We start from the raw sequence: 4,552 nt of genomic DNA, 5'->3' as shown, positions 1-4,552 counted from the left end.
ACTCAGCCAGGTGGGCTCAGCCAGCAACGCCTTCTTGCCTTAGACTCAGGGGCTTGGTGGTGAGGGGTGGCCCTGATGAGTATTCAGGGAAGGTCAGGGGCAAGCCCTGGGGGACCCCTCTCAACCAACCTTCCCTCACACTTGAGGGTAAACCCTCCCCAACTGTCTGAAGGCCTCCACCCACAGGCCGTGCTTTTGCTGTTATGTTGTCTCTGAGTCCCTGTAGGTCCCTCTCCCACTCCACACCAAGATGTGGCCTGGAGAGTACACCATGGGTCACTTGGGGGTAGACACAAACATCCACATCTGTCAGAAGATGCCCCATCCTCTTTCCTCACACTAATATTAGGCCCCTGTTTCCCCCCATCAGCATGGCTGCTACAGTCCCTATGGCCATGATGACATTTTGCTCCCTCTCCATCCTTGGAAGGGACCAGGCAGCGACTTCTCCCTCCAAGTATAGGAATAATAGAAAGATAAACATAGAGGAAATGCATATTTCAAACAGTAAGTACAGTATTTAAATGTAGCACCATGTGACATTTGAAAAGGTTACAAAAGCACTTTTATAGAATTATAATCAATATATATCAGTTGGATACAATAACAAAATGGAGACCAGTAATTTTATTATTGTATTGTTGGTTCTGAAACAGACGTGAGGTGTAGATTCATTTATTTGATGGGTGAAATGTCTCTGAAAAAGTGGAGATTGAAGTGACATCATGAGCTACATTTAAGCATCAATGCATGCATAACTGAACAGCAAGGAAGATTGTTTTCCACTACATTGATGTCTTACAAAAATAAATAAAAGTGTTTGTAAATCATCAGATTAAAATTAGAACATCTTATCAACCCCATTACACCACACTCTTTGTCAACCTCCCATATTCACCATATCTGTATATAGGAAAATGATTATTACCTAAATGTATGCACACTCTAAGATAATATTTTTTATTTTCAATGTCTATTTTGATATGATTTATTTCAGTTTGTTTCCCCTCCTCCTCCCCTCCCCCTCCTCCTCCCCTCCCCCTCCTCCTCCCCTCCCCCTCCTCCTCCCCTCCCCCTTCCTCCTCTCCTCTCCTCTCCTCTCCTCTCCTCTCCTCTCCTCTTCTCTTCATTCTCTCTCTCTCTCTCTCTCTCTCTCTCCCCCCTCTCCCCTCTCCCCTCTCCCCTCCCCCCTCCCCCCTCTCCCCTCTCTCCTCTTCCCTCTCCCCTTCTCTACCATTCTGCCTTTCCAAGAAATCATGGGATTGAGCTTCATTCAGATGTGGTGGAATATGCCAGGGGAAAATGGGAGAGCTTCATCAAACATAGTGATAGCTTTGATAAATATGAGTTGTGTGATCCTGCATTTGTGGTTGGTAATTGCCTCCAGAGAGCATCTGACAGTTATCAGTATGATCAAATTATTGTGTTGCTGGAGTCCAGAAAGACAATGAAAGCTATGTGAAAATTTTCCTGAACATGGGAGGCCTACTAGTCATTCCTGTAGAAGATCAGTTAACACAGATTATGCAAACTGAACAAAACACTTGGAAAAGTAAAAATATCCTTGCTGTTTTATTTGCTCTACTTGTGCAGGCAAGAAAGAATGACTACAGCAAACCTGATTCTGTGGGACTCCTCCCCACCCTGTGCTCTGAGGAACCTGCAGGACTTGTCCTGTATTTACATTCACTGCACTTAGAAATTTCATAAATAATGAGACGCAGGCCAAAGGGATTCCCCAAAAGGCTCCACCCAAAATGAAAAGAGAATGAAACAGAATTAACACGTAGGTCTTTGTGAGTAATCAGCTTATTCCTTAGCCTCTAAACAGTGAGGATCACAAATAAGAGGAGGGGAAAGACCACAGCAAAGCCATGAAGCCAAAAGGGTCTCAGAATTTACTGAGAAAATCATGAAGCTGCCCCTCCCTGAGTCTTTAAAAGTTTACTTGACATATTTTAGAGACAAATAACAGATTAAGAAGAAAGAATGCCAACTTATAATTCCTGTAGTCTTGAATACATAGCATTTTTTAGTTGAAAGAATTATTCCTTTAATCAGAATGGTAGGGGAAAAGTATAACCTGTTTCTGTCAGTAACAGAAATGATGTATTCAGTCATTTAAAAGGATCCTTTTATTAAAATCTATTTTTCTTTAATCTTGGGAAAATGCTGTTTTGTCTCAGAGTGATTTGAAAGTGGAATGCAACCAGTCAAGACATTGTGTCCTATAAATTGTTTTCTGACTCCTTACAGATTTGTAGTGGTAAATGTTAGACATAATTTTAGATAAGATTAAGACCATTGTTAAGCATATAAATTTGATTTGAATTGCAGTTATTTTATTTCCTCTATGAAAGTCCCTCATAAAGAAATAAAATGCTTTGTAGACCTATTTACCTTTTTTAAAAGATGTATTTATTTATTTATTTGAAAGTCAGAGTTACACAGAGAGAGGAGAGGCAGAGAGGGAGAGAGAGAGAGGTTCACTCCCCAATTGGTCACATTGGCCAGAGCTGCACCGATCCAAAGCCAGGAGCCAGAAGCTTCTTCTGAGTTTCCCACATGGCTGCAGGGGCCCAAGGCCTTGAGCCATCTTCTATTGCTTTCCCAGGCCATAGTAGAGAGCTGGATCAGAAGTGGAGCAGCCATGTTTTGAACTGGTGCCTATGTGGGATGCCGGCACTTCAGCCCATGGCATTAACCCACTGCACTACATCACTGGCCCCAAACTATTTACCTTCCTTTGTTGCAATCACTATTTCTGAGTTGCTGGAGACATATTCCAGGCAATATATGAGTGCAATAATAATGCAAAATAATAAGTAATTTAGCTTTTAAATAAAACACAAATTTCATGAAATTTTACAGTCCTGCAACTTTTGCTTTTGAATCATTTGACCAAAGACCTGGGCAGGAGTGGGAGGGGATATCTGCTTCTCTGAGAGATTTTTAATAGCACAGCAAGTGAATATTAGAAAGTATACATTTACTACAACTCTTAGTTTGTATGGACCCTTTACATTTTTAGTATTTAAAGTTAATGAGATCATCTTGACTCTCTCAAGATTTCAAGGTCTATTAAAGATTGTTTTTTCTATGGTTCACTGTATAAAGTATTTGGTTTAAGAGCTCCAGTGTTGTACGTGACTCTTAGCATAGACAGTGAGTGAGTGAGTGAAATAAACACGTGTGACTGCCACTTTCCTGGAAAGCTCTGAGTTTCAGGGCTACAGCAGGCGTGGGTAGCAGATGCACTTCAGTAAAAGGGACTTCCAGTTTATCTGAATATTTATCTTTGACAAAAGGGGAGTGCTGAGCTTACAGCTTTTGCTTTGTATCTTTCTAGTATAAGAAATAATCACAGAACTTGTATGTAGACAACTTCTGTTTTGAAAAGCCAGTTCAGAATCACAGTATAAACTTTGGGACCTACAACATGCTCATCTAACCACTCACATTTTAATGTGTTTTTTAGCAAAATTATAATGGTTTTACTTTTTTGCTTAATATCATGTACTTAATGTACTCATTATGTGAATTTTGTTATAGCTTATCAGTGATAAAACTGGCAGGAAATGTCATTATGACTTTGTTTCCCTAGGAAGGCATGTAAACAGTCATGTCTTGATAAAAAAGTATGCACTGTAACCTGCCACTTAATGTTAATATGGATTACATATTTTCAAAGGGAAAATTATTATAATCATTATTCAGATATGCTTAAGGAAATCCAAGCATTGTATAGTAAACGGATTTTTATTTCTCTACTAAGTTACAAGTATTGATTCAAAAATCTCAGCTCTAACAATTCTACACATCTGAGAACAAGCAGTTTAAATAATGCAAGTATGACATCGCTCCAGATAATTGAGGATGCTTTAGCAACATGAAGGACAGTTTCAGGGAGAGTACTGCTTCCAGTGGCTGGGAATAGGCTGGGGGGTACCACTACATTTTACTGATATGATTGTTAAGCTGCTACTAAGACATGCTTCATCAGGTTTCTGTCTAGAAAACAGCTTCATATCGTTGTCATCTGTTGGAAATGGCCATTTGATTTGGAATCAAGTGCTTGTTTTAAAACTGATGAAATCTTTACTTAGTATATACTGAATCGATCTTCTGTATATAAAGATAATTGAAAATGAAAAAAAATTGGTGTTAAATTGGAAATTGCATAGAAAATCAATTTTTAAAAAATATCATGTAGGATCTCTGTCTTTAATGTGCTGTACACTGTTATTTAATGCTATAACTAGTACTCCAACAGTATTTTTCACTTTGTGTTGCTATGTGGGGGCAAACTGTTGAAATATTTACTTAATATATACTAAATTGATCTTCTGTATATAAAGAGAATTGAAAATGAATCTTGATGTGAATGGAAGGGGAGAGGGAGTGGGAAAGGGGAGGGTTGCGGCTGGGAGGGAAGTTATAGGGGGAAGCCATTGTAATGCATAAGCTGTACTTTGGAAATTTATATTCATTAAATAAAAGTTAAAAATAAATAAATACAATAAAATAAAAGTGTAGCTGTGAACATGTTTTT

The 4,552-nt window shown here is 38.9% G+C and overlaps 1 pseudogene; it reads left to right on the top strand.

Moving 5' to 3' along the window:
- Positions 1-1,234: 1,234 nt before the first annotated feature.
- LOC133746925 (protein-L-isoaspartate O-methyltransferase domain-containing protein 1-like) lies at positions 1,235-2,060 on the top strand (annotated as a pseudogene).
- The last annotated feature ends 2,492 nt before the right edge of the window (positions 2,061-4,552 follow it).

This window comes from Lepus europaeus, chromosome 18 (genome assembly GCF_033115175.1).
Source record: "Lepus europaeus isolate LE1 chromosome 18, mLepTim1.pri, whole genome shotgun sequence".
Classification (NCBI taxonomy): Eukaryota; Metazoa; Chordata; class Mammalia; order Lagomorpha; family Leporidae; genus Lepus; species Lepus europaeus.
This window is presented reverse-complemented; position numbering and strand designations above follow the sequence as displayed.